Source organism: Eleutherodactylus coqui, chromosome 9 (genome assembly GCF_035609145.1).
Source record: "Eleutherodactylus coqui strain aEleCoq1 chromosome 9, aEleCoq1.hap1, whole genome shotgun sequence".
Classification (NCBI taxonomy): domain Eukaryota; kingdom Metazoa; phylum Chordata; class Amphibia; order Anura; family Eleutherodactylidae; genus Eleutherodactylus; species Eleutherodactylus coqui.
In genome coordinates, this window is record NC_089845.1 from 118,420,958 (window position 1) to 118,441,865 (window position 20,908).

A 20,908-nucleotide genomic window follows, 5' to 3' on the forward strand; every position below is an offset into this window, starting at 1 on the left:
ATATAGGAAATAGCTTTGTACAAATTAGTATTTGTCAGTCATGGGGGTTTTATGGAGAAGATTAGGATTGGAATGTGTAATCAAGTAGCAGGACCAGAGCGAGTAAGAAACTTAAAAGTCAGACGCCAATTGAAGACTTAATTGCTATTAAATAGGATACATGTATTTTGGGGTTTTGCAAATGTTGCTTTGATTAAACGGAATAAGATCGTTTTTTTGTCCCTCCTTTTATATGCGTATATACACACATAAAACTAGGAAATCTGAAACATGCCCCATTTGATGGTTGGCTTTCTTTTGACTTTGATTAATCACTTTGAAAGTAAGCAGTGAATCAGTTCTGTAATTTCAAAATTACACAGGCGCTGGTTAAGCTGAAATCCAATCCACGATAAGTGAAGGATAACTGGATGCTGGTTGTGTTTGAGGGTCTGTATATTTTTGTAGCATAACTCGCAGTCTTACAAGTGCTAATCTTTTGTACAACTGTACGGCGGTCCCATGAGATATTTACATGATGGCTTAATCTACTAATGTTTAGCCTTTTGGTGTTGATTTCAAAGTTGGTGCATTCCTTGATAAACTAATTGCAAAGGTCGGTCGAATGGGAGGCGATCACTTTTTTTTTCTTCTCCATGATCACTTGTATGTCATATTGATAGGAGTCCAGTTGTTGGGACCAATGAATTGGTTAGCGAAAGTCCTTAGGAAAGTGCCTGCAGGTTTGTGGTCACTTAGAATTTCAAGGATTGTGTTTTTTTTATAAATACCTTTTCTCTGTGCCTACAGACATTGTAGAAGGAAGTCCTCTATTTGGATCTCCCCTCTATAAGTCAAAGTGATGAGCCAGTTGCACAGAGAACCCAGTTTATATATGTATTACAGATTAAATGACCCACATATAATTCTCCTACATTGGGCTTGTGCCGGATGCTTCGTAGGATATATTTGGCCAAGCAATTCTCCCTCTGGCTATAACAGCTGATTGCCAGTGATTGACACTTGGCCAGCGATGGTCAGCTGTGTACCGAGCCTCCTCCTGTTTTAGAGTTCTCTCCAAAGTAGACTTGTTTATGATCTGTGTTCTTAATGCGCTATTTCTGTTGCAGACCTTTATGACGTATCCACAGGAGTGCTCAGGAGTTGAGGGACGCGAGTTCTAGAGCTAGGTGTAGAATCCCATCTCTGGGTACTCCATAAATGACTGAAACCAGAATAATCCTGCAGTGCAGGATTAAAGCCTCTGCTCCTGTACCCAAGGTCGGGTTCTCAGCTGTCAGACACAGCAGAGGACACGAAAGAGAAGGGAGAAGCTGTTTTTAACCGCTTCTGCATTTTTCTTTCCAAGCTACGTAAGGCTCAATTTCAGCTATGTACTAAAAAGTGAGAGTGCAAGTATTACTTCCAGTATGCGACCCGGCGAGCATGTGACAAAAGGTGACCTAGAAGCCCCTGATCAGCTGTTAGTGGCTAGTGTCACTACAGGGGGATGTTTTATCCTGTAACTGGGGCTCCTATGGATGTCCCAGCTACAGTGGAAGAGTGTGAAATAATTAACCCCTTCCCGCTGTAGGGCGTAAGTTTACGTCCTGGCAGCCTGGTACTTCCCGCAACAGGACATAAACTTACGTCCTGGAGATAGAGCGGGATCACATATGATCCCGCAGCGGGAGCCGGCTGTCAGTCACAGCCAGCGTCCCGCTGAAACAGCGGGGGGGCATCGGAGATGCGCCCCCCCCCCCCCCGCTGTTAACCCCTTCCCTGCCGCGATCTAAGTAGATCGCGGCAGGGAAAGAGTTCACAGAGGGAGCGGACTCCCTCTGTGTCTCCGGCCGGCTCTCGCGATAACATCGCGAGAGCCCCGCCTGTCACCATGGCAACAGGATGCCAGACACTGGCGTCCTGTATTGCCTATGCCTGAGATCGCTGTATGAGCGATAAGGCATGGCAGAGCAGTAGCTCTGCCATGCCTTATGACAGCGATCATCAGGGCAGTGGTTAAAGTCCCTCAGAGGGACACAAACAGTGTAAAAAAAGAAAGATTAAAAAAATGAATTTAAAAAAATGTAAAAAAAGAGTGAAAAAACCATTTTTTTTATGCTTTTTCTCAGATTAGCATAAAAAAAGGTAAAAAAAAAACAAAAAACCCCCACATATTTGGTATTGTCGCGTCCGTAACGATGCATACAATAAGTTGCACATGCTTTTGACTGTGCACGGAAAAAAACGCTAAAAAACTGAGGCAAAATGCTAATTTTTAGCATTTTGCCTCACTAAAAACACAATAAAAGTGATCAAAAAAGTCGTATGTACCCCAAAATGGTACCAGTAAAAACTACAGCTCGTCTCGCAAAAAAATAAGCCCTCATAGAGTGCCGTACATCAAAAAATAAAAAAGTTACAGGACTTTGAATGCAGCAATTTAGAATATAAAAAAGATTTCCAAAAAAAGGGGTTTTATTGCAGAAAAGTGGGAAAACCTAAAAAAAATGGAAGAATTTTGGTATCGTTGTAACTGTACTGACCTGCAGAAAAAATGGAGTCTCATGCTGCATGATTAACGGTGTAAAAAAAAAAAAAAAAATCTATGGCAGAATTGATGCGTTTTATCTCTATCATAAAAAAAAAAAAAATAAATAAAAGTTTTACAATATAGTCTATGTACCCAAAATTGGCACCGATTAAAAACTACAGTTCGCCACGCAAAAAACAAGCCCTCATACGGCCGCGTCGACGGAAAAATAAAAAAGTTATGACTTTTGATAAACGGAGAAGAAAATGCGCCAAAAATTGTTGCGTCCTTAAGCCCAAAATAGGCCATGTCATGAAGGGGTTAAAAAAAAATAAAATGAATGACCCCCAGAGGTCTTCTATGAAGTCATGGGGACATAGATGGTGGAAAAAATTAGTTAAAGCAGTACCCAGATGGATCCATTGGAATGTGTTTATTGGGGTTTTCTGTGATAAAATCAATAGATTTTTAAACTGCCCACACCTAAAATTACTGCTCTAGACCAGTGCTCCCCAACTCCAGTCCTCAGGGACCGCCAACAGGTCATGTTTTCAGGATTTCCCTTAGTGTTGCACATGTGATGTAATTATTGTCAGTGCCTCAGACATTGCCACAGGTGTTCTTACCATAGGATACCCTGAAAACATGACCTGTTGGTGGTCCCTGAGGACTGGAGTTGGGGACCCCTGCTCTAGACCATACTTACACATTCCAACTCCCTGCAGTTCCAGCGATGTCTCTTCGTGCATCTCGCTGGGTCTGTTTACAAGGTGCAGAGTCAGTCTGTGGATGGAAAGTCACAGGCTGCTGCAGACAGTTGCAGACCTCAACAATCAACCGTTAAGGTTTGTGATTAGCTTGCAGCAGCCTGTGATGTTCTGTCAACAGATTGGCTGCAGCCTGATTACAAAGCATCGGCAGGGACAACCTAGGCGACACTGGAGTTGCCGGAATCTGGGACGGGGCAATATGGATTGCTTTACTATTTTTGGGCAATGGCAACCCAAAAAATGTATTATATCTTGGAAAACCCTTTTTATGAATATCGCAGCCTACGCAGTCAGTTTTCGGAGTACATTGAGTGAAGTGAATCTTTATAAAACACACTACATTATAATATACCGCTTTTGTGTCCCCGGTGTTAAGAAATGAAATTTCACATAAGCTTTACAAAATATATAAATAATACAAATTTAAATGTCTGGATTTTCCGTCCAGTAAGTGAGTGTTGCCATCTTAGGCGTCTATGGCATAAGCCCAACTATAAACGTAACACTTGTTTATGACATTCTGCGGTTACTAGACTGAAAATTTTAAAGTGTATGAGCAATGTAAATATAATTAGGATAGACAAAATAAAAATGGGTTCCACTCTCTGTGCCAAAAGTGGGTTACAATGCTGAAGAGGTTTAGTTTCAACCTTAAAAACATTACTAACTGATTAGCATCAAACATTTTGTGCCCCACCCCTCCCCCAAAGCTGGAAATAATGTGTTGGGTCTTATCAATTTGAGTTTTCTTATAAAAAGATGCCTATAAACCTATAAATTTTTAATTATCCTACGTTCCCCTTTTAGGTTCCCTCCGTTGCGCCACATTTTCTATTTACTACTGCAGCCTCTCAGCCTCGGTTCGCAGAAGGAGTCGGCAAAAAGTTCACCCTGCGGCAGCAGGACACTTAATAAAAAAATGTTTAATGGCTTCTAATGTGAGCAAAAAATATTTAAAAGAGCAATATTCCATCAATCCGAATTTCTTTTAGTTAAAATTTGATGGTCCACAGGCAATTTTATAATCCTTTTTCCTGTTAAAACGTTTAGCGAGTTTTGTTGCAGTTGCAAGGGGGAAAGTTTATGGGAATGTAGTAACTTCAGGTGGTTTCAAGTACGGCAAAATCTTTTTATTTCTACATTTTGATCGCACCTGTTTCTATTTAGTTTCCCTGGCAACAGTGCTATCAAAGTGGTTACCAGACCACCCTGAATTATGAAAAGAGCGGGATGGAGTGAAATCATTGTTTCCGCCCTTTTTCATATACTTTTAAGACAGATGTTGTTCTGATGTTCTGCACTTTTAAAGCAAGTGTTTTAGATCTTTTTCAAAGTTTAAACAAACCTAGGTGGAACCATCAGTGTTGCTAAGAAACTGCACGGGAACACATTTTCTCGCAATCCGTTTTAAGACGTTGATTTTTCTCGGTTTTTAAAGCAACTGTAATAGTTTTGTGAACTAGTAATGGAAAACTAGGATGTATGAGATTGACAACGCCAACTAGCACATACTGTTCTCTACTGGACAGCCAACATCCCAATATATGGTGGCACACAATGTACTTTAGGTTAAAAGAAAACAAAAACTCCAGTGAAAACTGTAGCTTCCCAGGTCAATTCCCACCTGTGTCACTGATTCTGCTGATTGGTTTGTGATTAATCAAAATTAGATAGAATGTGCCTGGGCCATTGGCTCCTAGAATATAAGAATGCATTGGATGACCACCTCTATTCTCCATAGCTTTATGTATTCTGCCACCAAGTCTCCTATTTGTTGCTTCTGGTTTGCTGTAGGCTTTTGTCAACCAGTTACATTTCCCATCCACTGCAATTGGTTGGCATTTGCACAGTGCTTGTAAGATTAATACTGCTACATAGCCACAACCTGCTGCCACTCCTGTGCCTTAAAGGGGTTGTCCGGCCAGAAACATTGCATGTCATTACTTCTGTTTGCCCATTTCCATGCACTTTGCAATATACATTGTGCATGGAAAATGAAGCAAACAGAAGTTTTGGACTTACCTGAAGGGGTGCCCTCCCCCCCCCCCGTGTTGCTCCTCCGTCATCCCCGATTATGACAAAAATCTTCTCCTCTTCTTGTCGGGCCGCAGCAGCTCTCGTCGGCGCGGGAAAGAGCCTCTTCTCATCCACGCATGCGCAGTTCTTCTCTCTGCAGCCGGGACCGATATACGATCTCCTTGTGTACAGGGGGGGGGGAGGATGGAAGAGCGAGGAGCAGGAATTGAGCTCCCGCCCCCTCTCTGCCTCCTCTCCGCCCCTCTGCACTATTTTCAATGATGAGAGCGCGGGACGCGGGCGGGGCTAAGGTGCGCGCGACTTTGCGCGATCGTGATTTTAGCTTTACAAGTCCTATAGCCCATAGACCCCTGCAGAAAAAAAAACGCGGCGAATTTCGCAGTAAAAAAAACGCTAGTGGGTAGTCACCCTAAAGCAGATTGCACCCCATCAATTGAAGAGGCGAAATCTACTGCAGGCCCAAAATCTGTATTAAATAATGTGGGTTTATATGCAGATTGTTTGTGTGGATTTCCTACAGACCTTTCCACTGTGGAATATCTGTTACATGTGAACACACCATTAAGTTAGAAATGCAGAGTGCGATTGGTTGTACCCAGGAAACCATGGTCACAATAGTGACAAAATTGTGTGGCTATTGGCTACTGAAAGCTGTGAGCAGCCAACCTCACTTTGTCCTTCAATGCCCTGCTTCCCTCAAAATAAAACCTACCCTGAAAATGAGCCCTAGCATGATTTTTCAGGATTGTTGAGGATGCAGAATGATTTTTCAGGATTTTTGAAGAAACTTGAACTGTAAACCCTATTCCAAAATTTAAGCTCTAGTTATAGTTAATTAAAAAAGTCAATGTAAGTAGTGTCCAGGTAGCTATACATGTGAAAAAAGTGAAATCTTTTGGAGAAAAAATATAAGACCCTGTCTTATTTTTTGGGGAAGCAGTATGTCACCAGAACTAACTTCAGTAAAAAAAAAAAAAAAAAATACCGAACAACAGAAACAAGTTCATACCATAAATACAAAACCAGAACCAAGCTCATCAACTACTAACGTGTGTGTGTGTGTGTGTGTGAGTGTGAGATTCTAATGCTCCACCCCTGGTTATGTCATCGTTAATTCTTTACAATAACACAAAAGGAGGTGTAGATACTCTTGATCAGATTGTTCACACCTACACTTAAAAAGGAGAGGGTCTCTCGCAGTGAGAGTATAGCCGGAGTTGTCTTGCGTAGTCTTTCAGGCGAAGAATCCTGATTGGGATGCGAATAAAAATTAAAAAAGACAAATCTTTATTTCTAATCTAGCTGAAGATTTGGTTCAGGAACATATTAGGAGGTCAAAACAGGTGCTGCAAAAAAACATCACCAAGTTCATAGAAAAGGTTGTTTCTCGTCATCCCAGTTAAAGCTTACCTGTTTTTACGTCAAATACACGAAGAAAAGAAGGTGCCACTTATGTGATCCTAAGAAAGAACGTATGCAATTAACTGAATGTGATAATTATAAGAATGTGTTCAGTGAACACGCTCTTCAGTTACAAGGAAATGCCAAAAATGTTTACAGAAAAGAGATAATAGAGTTTCTAGGATAACTTTTATAATGTGCTTGTTATTTCACCATTCTGTGGTTGAGAGTATCACTAAGTAACAAATGGTTAAGAAAGGAGTACTTTGAAACCACATTTACTGCGAAACGTGCGAACTCACGTTGGGGGTCCTCATGAGTGCCTTAGGAGTGCCAGGGTTAAAGGGGTTGTCTCGCGGCAGCAAGTGGGGTTATACACTTCTGTATGGCCATATTAATGCACTTTGTAATATACATCGTGCATTAAATATGAGCCATGCAGAAGTTATACACTTACCCCCTCCGGTGCTGGCGTCCCCGTCTCAATGGCGCCGACTAAAGCTGCCTTCTCCCTCGATTAGACGCGCTTGCGCTGTCTGGTCTTCTGTCCTCTTGAATGGGGCCGCTCCGGCGTGCTCGCGCCGCACAGGTCTTCTGCGCATGCGCAGACCAGCTCTCCGGCGCGAGCACGCCGGAGCGGCCCCATTCAAGAGAACAGAAGAGCAGACGGCGCAAGCGCGTCTAATCGGGGGAGAAGGCAGCTTTAGTCGGCGCCATTGAGACGGGGACGCCAGCACCGGAGGGGGTAAGTGTATAACTTCTGTATGGCTCATATTTAATGCACGATGTATATTACAAAGTGCATTAATATGGCCATACAGAAGTGCTTAACCCCACTTGCTGCCGCTGGACAACCCCTTTAGGTTGTAGAAAGATCCTGTTCTGCAGCATTTTGAGAAACATTTGCCTCTTGATGGTTTCCCTTAAAGGAAAATGTCATAAACCTTTTACAAAACACATTCTTTTAAAAAGAATTATGCTCATGCCTGAAGTTTCATGTGGCTTCCCCATATGCGCACTTTGTGGCAGTTCATAATTCCACTTACATGCAACATTACTTCATTGATTAAAACTCAAACGTATTAAGCTGTCATCCTGCCTGTTCTGTAACATCGTATCAATAAAATCTACACATTTTCCCTTGTCAGCTGCCCGTTACCCGTCGGAAGAGCCAATAACATTACAACCGATATGGCCTTATGATGAAATGTTGCCATAACACACGGCAGACAGTCATGAGGTATTGCAAGTTCTCGGTTGGCTTAAGTGGACTTGTGGGGACTACACAACAAAATCTCTTGAAGGATCACATTTTCCTCAAGTGCGTGGTTGTCCGGTTTTCTTCCCCTTACGTCAATAGCCTGTTTTCCTCAAATTGTCAGTACCAGCATTGAATTCTCTTTGACAATGGTAGATCAATGCCAAAATGCTATTGAAATGCTCGCTGCACCTCAATTAGAGATTCCGGCTTGATGAATTGCAGAGCGCAAAATGCCTCGTGTTGCGTGGTCACTGTCTTATGAATGACTGAGGCTAGGGCTGTTTGTGTGCCGGGAGAGGCATCTACCTGTAATCAATCGAAACTCTATGCCTGGACCTTTCAAAGGGTTGCAGTTTTATTAATGGGTGGTTTGTGGTTGCAGAAAAAGTGACTTCAAATTGGGTCCATTGTTTTGAACTCCCCTTCAAATGGCAGTTCTCCTTGGAAGAGTTTTGCCATTTTTCTTACAATATCGTAATATGCTAACCAGCCACTTATGTATTTGGGTTCACCACTTCTACTACTCGAATACAGAAATCGTACAACAGCTTGTTGTGTTTCGGTTTAGTTACAAACATCAGAATTGCTGTACAACAAACCATTTAGTGAAGGGCAGCCGGGTTGATTGCTTAGTGTTATCCTGCAATGTAGAAGAAAAACTATACATGTACTGTGTCTGGGGAATTGAGGCCACTCAGCATCATTATTCATTACATGATCATTTTTGGTTATACAAGTGGATTTCAGGAAACTGCCTGTGATAAAGAATCAGCACGACTATACTAACTAGTAGCAAAAAAAAAGTTGAGTAAAGGGTCCCCCGAGAGACTCTTATATTTATCCATTCTAGCTAGCAAAACATAATTATTCCCATATTGTGATATAGTAAGTTCCATTTTACAGTTCATGAAGCTCTGATGGAAGCATGCCTGAAATCAGTGACAAATATCATTACAAGATGTTTGCTAGGGAAGTCTACCGCATCTCAGGATGACAGATTTATGTTCTATGTTATAGACGGATGACAAAAAAATTTAGTGCATTTGACAGTGGAGGACTTCTGAATAGGAAATCTACTTACAGATAAGGAAATGAGATAACTCCGTGAAGAAAGACTCTCTTCTTTGTACAGTGTACGCCCTTCTAGCTTAGTTGTGATCTTTTTACTTATGACTTCATGTAGTCTTCAGATTGGTCAGAAAATAAGTGCAGTATGTGCCTATGCCGATGTCGCCCCTTTTCCGATCACTCCAACCAAATGCAGGTGCCAGAAGTGAATTGCAGGTGCGTTTCACAGAGACCTAGGGGCTTAGGAAAGCGCTAAATTATAATTCGCAGAAAAACTCTGACAGAAGAATAACCTAAAACAACCGTTTTATAGATAATTAAAACCGCATACACCTAGATTTTATGGTAAAAAGAAACCGTGGCACAAAGGGGAACAAACCCCAAAGATGTGAAAAGGGGATGACAAGGCTCTGATGGATGGTAGGGCCTTATAAAGGGGGGTTGTATGTTGGATAGATCCCCTCCCCACATAAATATCACCAGGGTAGTTAGTACCTTGTGGTGGTGTCTGACCCCAGCTGTCTGAACGGGGGTTGACTGTGGCCAACGATGTAGAAAATGCTTGATGATGAAAGCTAAAGAGGCTGTCAATGTGTTTTGCAGCCACGTAATGCCCGTAGTAGTGTCCAGCAACAAGCCCTCAGTGGGATACCGAGGACAGGTATACCAGACCCACAGAGGGGTACAGACTGAACAGTATACTACAAGACTGTTGGATTGATGTTCTAACAGTATGTAGATATATTGGATCCTCAAAAAGACCTTTATTGCTCCACAATATGATATTGGGATGGTAAGAATGACAGAGCTCTCAATAATCCAATTTTAAAATCCACAAATGCTTATAATGCTTAACGTGTTTCTCTGGCTATACGGACAGAACATCATGAGCTTAATGTGGTGAAAATATCATGGTACCACACTCCGTTAATGATGTGGTATTTGGTTTCAGGTGGAGCCAAACCTCAGTCGTGTTAATCGACAATTGGGTAACTTCTAAGGAAACCGGAGGCCTCCTAACATGTCTTTAAAAAGACAAAGGGCTGAGCCCCAATCATCTCCATCAATACCCTGGAGTTGCTAATATACACCTGAGGCACAATCGCCCTATATATACATCGGAGAAGGCAGCTAGAGGCTGCTGAATAAATCGAAGATGCACTAGCCCACTAGTCGAGATGATTAGACCATGAATGCCAGATAAGCCGATACAGACATCAGTCCTGATGGTGAACTGATGCTAGAAAATCAAAATAACAAATGGAAACCCCAGCTCTGATGGTGAGCTGGTGTCAGAAGGTGAAACAATAGGGCTTTCCTCCCCTGTCCTTGTTGGCTACGTTGACCCCTCATTAAGAAGTACACATTAGTATTTTAACTTTATTTCTGGGTATAGAAACTTTCCGCATGCATTGGCTAGTTTATATTAGAAGTATTTCAGTATGCTTACTAAGTTTATGAAAATTAAAAAGCCATTATGGTAATGTCATTCTTTTTAGTGTCAGTCGACTAACGAAGCACAGTGCTGTTTACATATACAAAGCATATAAAGTATCAGCTCTGTTTACTCTATTGAGATTCTTTTCGTCATCTGATCCTTTTTTAAAAATCCTTTTTATTATTTTTTTTCTTCTTGAAGTTTTTTGGAAATGCCATCTAGTTACTTTTTGTATCGGGTGAAATCATCAGTGATGACCATTGAAGACTTTTGCTAAGTTCTAATTTTTATTATTCTGTTTGTTTTTTGCTACAAAGACAAACGAAGTGTTACAATATGACCCTGAAATAGTCACAAGAGAAAGAATTACATGTTTTTACTGTAAAACATCACGTAAACAAAATCTTAAACTCCTAAAAACAAAAGATCCAGTACAGGTTTGAGGCATGGAAAGATAAGTCCGTCTTTATATCTTCCGAAATTGATGGCCACTGTTGGTATCTAAGTTTAGGCTTGCAGTATCACAGGTCATTTGTGTTACTCCATGAACCAGCCTTTGAGTACCCCAAGAAAAAAAGTTTCTGACTACCAGCATCTTTCAAACTTCTGCCAGTTTGACCGTTAGATTCCTAAACTGGCCCAGGGATTCAGTGCTCCTGGAAATGAAATTAATGGGTTAATATGACTTTTTATGGCATAAGTACAAACACCTTATTTTTTTCCTCTAAAGATGAGCCCGTTAAAGCATGTGATATTGGGGCCACCATTTTTTTTTCATTTGTCACAGATGACAAATCAACCAATCACAGCCCTTCCCACTAGGTGGATGTTCTACATTCGATAGTGTCAGTATTTTTATTGGATTGCTTAACCCCTTAGTGACGAAGCCTGTTTGCGCCTTAGTGACGGTGCCAAATTTTGGAAATCTGACCTGCGTCGTTCAACGTAGCATAACTCCGTAAAGGCTTTACATATCCAAGTGATTCTGACATTGTTTTTTCGCTACATATTGTACTTCATTTTGGTTGTAAAAAGAGACCGATATAATTTATGTATATTTATTAAAAGTACCAATATTGGAAAAATTTTGAAAAAATTGTCATTTTTTTTCACATTTTCAACCGTAATATCTCAAATATGTCCAAACATACTGGACATATTTTTGATAAGATATGTATTTCCATCTGTTTACTTTATTCTGAATGCACACTTGAAAAACTTTTATTTTTTTTTTTTTAACCATTTAGAGGACGTACAAATTTAACATTACTTTTCAGCATTTTGAGGAGCACTTTGTTTTCCTGCACCAAGCCAAGTTTGCAAAGGCTCATAAGTGTCAGAATAATAGATACCCCCACAAATGACCCAATTTTAAAAACTACACCCCTTAATGTATTCACTGAGGGGTGTCATGAGTATTTTGACCCCACCAGTTTTTTTCAGGAATTAGTTCAATTTAGGGGAGAAAAAAATTAAATTTCATATTTTGGCAAATATGTCATTTTAAAGACATAGTTTTTTTCCTATAGAACCCATGAAAATGAGGCTTTACACCCCAAAATGGATACCCCCGTTTCTCCCGTGTTCAGAAACATACCCATTGTGGCCCTAATCTTATGTCTGGATGCACAACGGGACCCAAAATGAAAGGAGCAGTCGGTGTCTTTCAGAACATAAATTTTGCTTGAAGGCGTTTAAGGCCCCATAGCACTTTTGTAGAGCTCTTGAGTGGCCAAAACCAAAGAGAACCCCCACAAGTGACCCCATTTTGAAAACTAGACCCCTTAACGAGTCTATCTAGGTGTGTACTGCCCATTTTGACCCCACAGTTTTTGAATGAATTCAAGCCAAGCAAAAGGAAAAAATTGTGATTTTCGTTTTTTTTTGTCATTCTGTCATTTTAAAAACAGCTTTTTTTGTACAGCACACACATGAATGAAGCCTTTCACCCCAAAATGGATACCCTTGTTTGTCCCGTGTTCAGAGACATACCCATTGTGGCCCTAATCTTATGCCTGGATGCACAACGGGGCCCAAAACGAAAGGAGTAGTCAGTGGCTTTCAGAACATAGATTTTCCTTGAAGACGTTTTAGGCCCCATAGCACATTTGTAGAGTTCTTGAGCGGCCAAAATCAAAGAGAACCCCCACAAGTGACCCCATTTTGAAAACTAGACTCCTTAACGAATTTATCTAGGTGTGTACTGCCCATTTTGACCCCACGGTTTTTATATTGTAATACTTTTTTTTATTGAGATTGATGTTACATAACAAAAATTTGGCAATGAAACGATTTACAGTACAATAGGTCAAGACATTACGGGCAGCTTTACAAGAAGATGAAAATCAAAGAAAGATTCGGCGCAATGTCCATGCTTCATGGTGATGCTGGCCATGGTAAATATACTGGTAAGTATAGAGTCATAAAAGTCCATATGCATCATAGCAGAGAGTGATGGGGTGGACATGTTGTACTGCGATAAAATAACTTGGTTATATCTATTAGGTGTAAACCATAAGCAAAAAATAAAAACGTTAAACAATAAACAATAAACAATAACATGGCATCTGTGAGTACGATGTATCTTCAATGGTCATACTTAGATCTCCACAACTCCCACTGTGCATCAAACTGTTCGATGGTATTATTACGAAACGCTAGCCACTTTTCACTAGCGTACTGCTCAGCTAAACGGTGTTTGAACTCTTCTATTTCCGGGGGGTCTGGTTTCCTCCAGTACTTTGCAATTATAGTTTTGGCTGTCATTAATGAATGCGCTAACAAGGGTCTTATTTGTCTTGGAAGATCTTCAGATCCCAACAGTAGTAAGACTAGTGTTGCTGATCTAGGAATGGGGACTGCAAGTGTACCCTCCAAGAAAGTGAATATCCTGTCCCAATACGTTTTCAGTCTGGGGCAAGACCAAAAAATATGGGCAAGCGTTCCTTTTTGACCGCACTCCCTCCAGCATAAGCCATCCCCTATTTTCGACCTATTATAGATTAATGAGGGTGTATAGTACCATCTTAATGTTAGTTTAGTTTGGGTTTCTAGTATACCCAAACCTTTTGTGGACTTGGAGGCCAGCGACAATGCTCTAGACCAAGAATTTTCTGGTATGCTAGCTTTCAATTCTTTTTCCCAGCTTATCATGAATGATTTTTTTTTCAGGGATGTATTGTTAGTCATGATGTCATAGTAAATTCTTGTCTCAGATTTTTTCCTTAAACCCGAGAGGTTGATTATATTAATCAACGGCGCCGGGAGTGCGATTTTGTGTAGAGAAGTGTCTTTCAAGAAGGAGCTTATCTTCAAATGATTGAAGGTTTCACTCACTGGGAGGCCATATTTGAGCTGCAGTTCTTCGAAGCATTGGATTTTATTTGAGACAACCAGATCCCCAATTCGCTTAATGCCTCTGACCATCCAAGGCCTCAAGTCCACGTCTGGCAAGTATAGGTATAGTAATTCTATGGGTAATGAGGGTCTGCTCATGCTCTCTTCCGACATTATTTTGTCCGAAAGCTCTCCCCACATAACAATTGAGGTTCTCAATGTCACGGGGGCCTCGGGAAGTTGTAATTTTAATTTTTTTGGGTATAGATGTTTTTCGACAGAGATAGCATACATTAAAGCTTGACCTGGAATGTTTTTTAAAAAACCTCTTTCTATAGTAGGCCAGCCCAAGTCACCACTGGTGGGCAGCAACTGTCTAGATTGGTTCAATACAGTAGCTTTGTAGTAAGCGTTTATGTTAGGTATATCTGCCCCTCCATTCCTTCTGTGTAAGGACAAGACCGATAAAGCTATGCGAGGCTTCTTCCCGTTCCATATGAACGCATTCAGCTGTCTTTGGAATCTATTTAGAGTAAGGTTGGATGTTGCTATAGGCAGAACTCTAAAGTAGTATAATATTAGGGGCAGGATCTTCATCTTATATGCCATGATCTTTCCAAACCATGTCAAATTTAACTTAGCAAGGTGGTCTAACTCTTTTTGGGTAGTATTTAGTAGCTTGGGGTAGTTTTCATTTTCTAAGTTTTTTAGCAGCGGTGTCAAGACTATTCCCAAGTATGGGATGTTTTTTTCACGCCACACAAATGGGAACTCCGCTTGAATCTCCTCTCTTAGGTCTTTTGGCAAGTTAGTGCCAAGTATGAGGGACTTGTCCACATTTAGCTTATACATAGAGACCCTACTGAAGTGTTCCAGTATCGCGCAGGCAGAACGCAGGGATCCCAGAGGATGGGTCAATGTCAAAATTACATCGTCAGCGAATAGTCCCAATTTGTACTGCCTGTGGTTCACCGGAACACCCCTCACATCTGGGTCAACGCGGATCAGTTCCGCTAGAGGCTCAATAGCCATTACGTACAAAAGTGGGGACAGCGGGCACCCCTGCCTTGTTCCATTGGTAATTGATAACGGATCAGAGAGCACGCCGTCCACCAGGACCCTTGCAGTTGGGGAGGAATATAAAGCCCGGACAGCACCCGTGATTTTATCACCAAAACCAAATTTCTCTAACGTTTTAAAGATATACCCCCAATGGACCCTATCGAAAGCCTTTTCGGCATCTAAAGTTAACAAGATGGTTGGGGTTTGCGTTTTTTCTATCAAATGTAATAGGTTTAGAATTTTACGAGTGCTGTCCGAGGCCTGTCTGCCCTTTACGAATCCCATCTGATCCGAATGGATTATATGTGGGAGGACATGAAGAATGCGCTGTGCAAGAGTTTTAGCATAAATTTTAATATCCGTGTTTAACAAGGATATGGGTCTAAAATTCTTTGGGGAATTCGGTTCTTTCCCGGGTTTTGGTAACACTACAATCGTGGCTTGTAACATTTCTTGGGGAAAGGTACCCCTTTGCATGGCTTCTGCGAACATACCCGTCATATATTTTGTTAATGACTTTGAGAAATTTTTAAAATATTCCGCAGAGTACCCGTCTGGGCCAGGAGCTTTATTGTTTTTCATAGAGTTTAAAACCTTGGACACCTCGGCTATAGTGATTGGCTCATCCATCATCTCCGCCTGTTTCTGGCTCAAGGATGGAAGATTCACCAGTTTAAGAAAGTTCTGAATTGAGATGTTATTAGGCTGGATCGTTTGGGCGTCCCCCTTTAAATTATACAGGCTACCATAGTATGACGAGAATGCATTCGCTATTTGCGATGGATGGGTCAGTTTGGTTTTTTTGTCTTGGTGGCTCCAAATATAGGGAATATTAGCTTTTATAGTTTTTTTCTTTAATAGATTGGCCATCCAGCGTGTGGGTTTGTTTAGTGAAGTGTATATGTTGGCTCTTTGAGCGTTTATTTCTTTCTCAAAGTCGCCCAGGAGATACCTACGAAGGTCTAGTCTAATTTTGTGCATGTCATCGTGTGTTTTTATAGAGGGATTAGCTTGGAGTTCTCTTTCTTTGAGGTGAAGATTTGTAAGCAACTCATCTATTTTCCTTGATTTATCTTTTTTATATTTAGACCCCAACTTTATCAGAATGCCTCTAATAAACGCTTTATGGGCGTTCCATAGAGTAATTGGATTTGTTTGTGGGACATCGTTAAATTCAAAATATTCCGAAATAGCTTCTTGAATAGCTTTTTTGTATTTTGGGATGGACATTAGGTATATATTATTTCTCCATGTTTTGTTGGGCTTATTAGGGCCATCTATAATTAAATGTAAGACCAGTGGCGCGTGATCAGTCCACGTAGCCGTACCAATTTCCACCTTAGTAATTGACGATAGAAGAGACCTCTCCACCAAGCACAAGTCGATTCTGGAGAAAGTCCTATGTCTCGGCGAGTAGTACGAGTACTCCCTCGCCGAGGCATTAAAGCATCTAAATGAATCATACAACGCGTTTCTATATAGCCAGTTATTCAAAGTGGCGTTTCTTTTGACTGTAGGATTAGTAGTGTCTATGTCTCTATCTGGAATTAAGTTAAAGTCTCCAATCATTAGTATTGGCCCCTGAGCAATTTTATTTGTTTTTTTCATTAATTTGTTGAGGAAACTAATTTGCTTTGTATTGGGTACATATGCATTAACCAGGGTTATTTTTTGACTCTTAAAGGTACCCGTTAAAATTATATAGCGTCCCCCAGGGTCGCAAATTTGCTTTTCTATAGTGAACGGCGTGCTCCCTTTAAATGCCATCATCACACCCGCATGTTTTTTCTTAGCACAAGCAAAGATGGTCTGTGGGTAGGAACTATGTAACATTCTACTACAATCGCTATCTAACAGGTGCGTCTCCTGAATACATACAATTTCGGCGTTCTGTGTAAACGCTTCTTTCCAAACGCTTCTTCTCTTGAAGGGTGAGTTCAAACCATTGACGTTTAACGATAGTAGCTTCACCGCCATGATGGTGGAAGTTGGAGAAAGTGCTGCAGGAGTGGGAGATCCAGAAATATGAAGATGCCTGTAAAAACAAAACACAGAACCAAAACGGAGTCCTCCATGTATGGTGGTCTGCAAAGTAGCCACGGACGGTAGCTAAAGACAGTTACGTGGAGAACCCAGAACAGGAACAAAACGAACTGGATACAGCAAGATTGGACTTGCATATTTCGTGGGGGAGAAAGTCCAGCTTCAATAGGCAGGCACTACAGTGAATGGTAGTATAAATTTACCGGCGGCTTCTTGAAAGTGATTCATTTCACGATGTGGAAATCTTGTTTGCTAGCTTGTTGACGCGCTTTTGGATCCCTTTTAGGAAGTGGGTTTGGTGATGTTTGGAGGGGTATACCCCATGATGCCAAAGCATCTATGGCAGCTTTGGGATTGAGAAAAATGTGGTATTTGCCATCTTTGTTTGTAATAATTTTGGTAGGAAAACCCCACTTATATGGTATTTTTGCCTTCCTCATGGCAGCGGTGATTTCTGCGTATTTTCTTCTTTCATCTAGTGTGGCTTGAGATAGATCAATGAATAGACGTAAATCAGAATACGGATGCGGAAAAGGTTGGGTTTTTCTTGCCGCGTTCATAAGCTCCTCTTTTGTCTTAAAATAGTGTATACGGACTATCGCATCTCTGGGGACATTCTCGTCCAGAAATTTCGGACGCGGCAATCTGTGAGCCCTATCAATTTTTAGATCGTGTTCTGACATGTTAGGGAGAAGGGCTTGCATAAACTGCGTAATATACTTTGTTAGTTCTGCATTAGATATTTTTTCTGATATGCCTCTTATCTTCACATTGTTGCGCCTATTACGATCCTCCAAATCTGTCAGTTTGAGCTGAAGTTTGTTTACTTTGTCTTCTAACTCGTTATGCGCATCGATTAAGGAATTGTGTGAGGCGACAATCTCTTCCATCTTCTTGTCACTTTTGTCTATTTTGTTGTTAATTTCCTGGACTGAGGAATTAACTTTTGATGTTAACATAAGCATGTCTGTTTGTATGGTGTCCCTGAGGGCCATTATTGCCTCTTTAATGTAAATCTCAGTGACTGGCCTGTTGGATGCAGCAAGGCTAATTAACCCTCCTTCTGCTATACATTCACTGGCAGGAGTTGTGTCATCAGCACCCTCTGTTACAGCAGACATTCTCTGCTTTTGCTTGGCAGGGCTGCTAGTTGGGGATCTGGTGCTGGGGAGCTGCATGGCCGGCGCCATTTTAGGTGGGGGGACCTTAACACTGCTCATTCCCCTCTGGACTGACCTTGCAGCATCTGAAGGGTTAATGCTGTGCTGGGAGCTGTCGCTAGCTTCCTCCGGTGTCTGCAGCTGTCTCTCTGCCTCTCCGTCCTCCGCTGGGGCTCTGCTGCACTCTCTCAGCTCCAGCTCCGATATTGCAGGATCCGGTGTCCCCTCGGCGGCCATTACAGGAGCGGAGCCGCGCGCTGCAAAGAAGGACTCCAGTCTCACCGGAGTCTGCTTGGATTCTCTCCTTCTGGGCATCTCCGGTGCCTTGGGACCTTCCTACTGCTTTGGAAAGCAGTGAAGCCTCCGGTAAGCGCTTTTTAAATGCGATAAGTGCCTTGGCCGAACGGAGCCTAAGGATCTGCTGCCGTTCCGGTGCCTTGTCAAGCCACGCCCCCGACCCCACGGTTTTTGAATGAATTGAAGCAAAGCCAAAGGAAAAAATTGTGATTTTCGTTTTTTTGTCAATTCTGTCATTTTAAAAACAGTTTTTTTTGGTACAGCACACACATGAATGAAGACTTGCACCACAAAATGGATACCCCTGTTTCTCTCGTGTTCAGAGACATACCCATTGTGGCCCTAATCTTTTGTCTGGATGCACAACGGGGCCCAAAATGAAAGCAGTAGTCGGTGGCTTTCAGAACAGAAATTTAGCATGATGGTCATTTAGGCCCCATTGCCCACTTGTAGAGCCCTTGAGCGGCCAAAACGACAGAGAACCCCCACAAATGATCCCATTTTGAAAACTAGACCCCCTAACGAATTTATCTAGGGGTGTACTGTGTATTTTTACACTACAATTTTTGAATAAATTCAAGCAAAGCAGTAAGAAAAAAAAATACAATTTTCATTTTTTTTGGCAGTTGTATCAATTTAAAAACAGGGTTTTTTTTGTACAGCACACATAGGAATGAAGACTTTCACCCCAAAATTGATACCCCTGTTTGTCCCGTGTTCAGAACCATACCCCTTATGGCCCTAATCTACTTAAAGGACACATGGCTAGGCCTATAATGGAAGGAGCACCCGTTGGATTTTAGGGTACAACGGAATAAATTCCAGGCCCTATTGCCCACTTATAGAGCCATTGAGCGTCCAAAACTATAAAGAACCCCCTCAAATGACCCCATTTTAAAAACTAGACCCCTTAACGAATTCATCTAGGGGTGTATTGCGTATTTTGACCCCACAGTATTTGAATAAATTTAAGCAAAGCAGAAGGGAAAAATTACGATTTTCGTTTTTTTGGGCAATTTTGTCAATTTAAAAACTTTTTTTTTTTTGTGCAGTGTACATAGGAATGAAGACGTTCACCCCAAAATGCATACCCCCGTTTGTCCCGTGTTCAAAAACATACCCATTGTGGCCCTAATCTACTTACAGGAAACATGGCAAGGCCTGTAATGGAGGGAACACCCGTTGGATTGCAGGGCACAACTGAATAAATTCCAGGCCCCATTGCTCATTTGTACGGAATAAAAATTGACTCCCTAAAAATATCACCCCCCTCCGCGCGTTCCCCAAATCTTAGATAAAAGTAATAATGTGAACTGTGTAGTATTTCCAAAGACAGGGGTAATTACGGAGGCTGGTTGGGATGGGTACATGGGGCAATAAAACCGTGTATCCCTCCTCCTCTCATGCTTTTTGGGGGGGTATTTCTTGACCTCAGTGGCGGGTATGGGGTGTAAAAAGTGGCGCTCTGAGGCTTTGTAAGCTTGATGAGGTGTGGCGGTCTCACACAGAAGACGCTCAACAAGCTCCTCCTGGAACTGCAGGAAGGCGAGCGTTCCCGAGGCTTCTTGTAAAATACGTATTACAGGTAGCGGTCTGAAGAACGCCGGGCTCACGCAGCCGTAGGTGCAATCCGCTTGCGGAGGCCCGCAGCGGATCCCAGCTGTGACCCTGCGTACAGCCGCGTAATGTACTGCGCATAACTGCCTACTCACACAGGCGGTCATGCGCAGTACACCTTTTTTTTGTTGTTGTTTGTATTTCCCGCACCGTCGCCTAGCGATGACGCAGGTACCCGCAGCCCGTATACAACGTAGTTGTGTATGGGTTGCGGGTATATCCGCGACCATGGAGCACAATGGGCTTTATGTTGCCGATATCCGCGGTAAAATAGAACCTGCTGCGTTCTCTTTTCTGCGAGTGGATTACATAATTCCAACCCACTAATGTGAGCGGAATTGTGTAAACCAATGCGATTGATCTGCATATTACTGCAGGTCAGACACATGCCGAATCCGTAATTCCTATCCGGTCATGTGAGACCGGCCTAAGGTAGATCGCTACCTTTTTTTCACGTGATCGGGGACCGCTCAATGAGGCCACTCGTCACTGCTCCAGGCTTTCGGCGACCGTTGGTCGCTGGGAGCAAGGAGATTTTAAGTTTCCTGGGCTCCCCGACTCCTGCACATGTGTCCAGTGTTTTGCCGGGGGGCGCGTGTGCAGAATACGGGAAAGTTCACGGAAGATGATTGCGTTGGGGTGCAAATACGGAGCCTCCGGTAAAAAGTTTCATCTCCTCTCACCGATCGCATCGGTGAGGGGAGATGAACCTTCATCTTTTTTTTAACTTTTACGTGATCGCCATTATCCATTGGATAACGGTGAACACATGATCAGGAACCGCTCACCGTGGCCCCCCGTGAAATCTCCAGGCTCTTGGCTCAGTTTTGTAGCCAGGAGCAGGGAGATTTTAAGTTACCACGGCTTTTGCGCATGCGCCTGCCATATTGGCGGCGTGCGCAGAAG

At 42.1% G+C, this 20,908-nt stretch overlaps 1 protein-coding gene across 1 annotated transcript in view; it reads left to right on the plus strand.

Moving 5' to 3' along the window:
• The window catches only part of STK3 (serine/threonine kinase 3), a 213,020-nt gene that overhangs the window by 48,420 nt on the left and 143,692 nt on the right, over positions 1-20,908 (plus strand). The gene's annotated exons all lie outside the window — the stretch shown is intronic.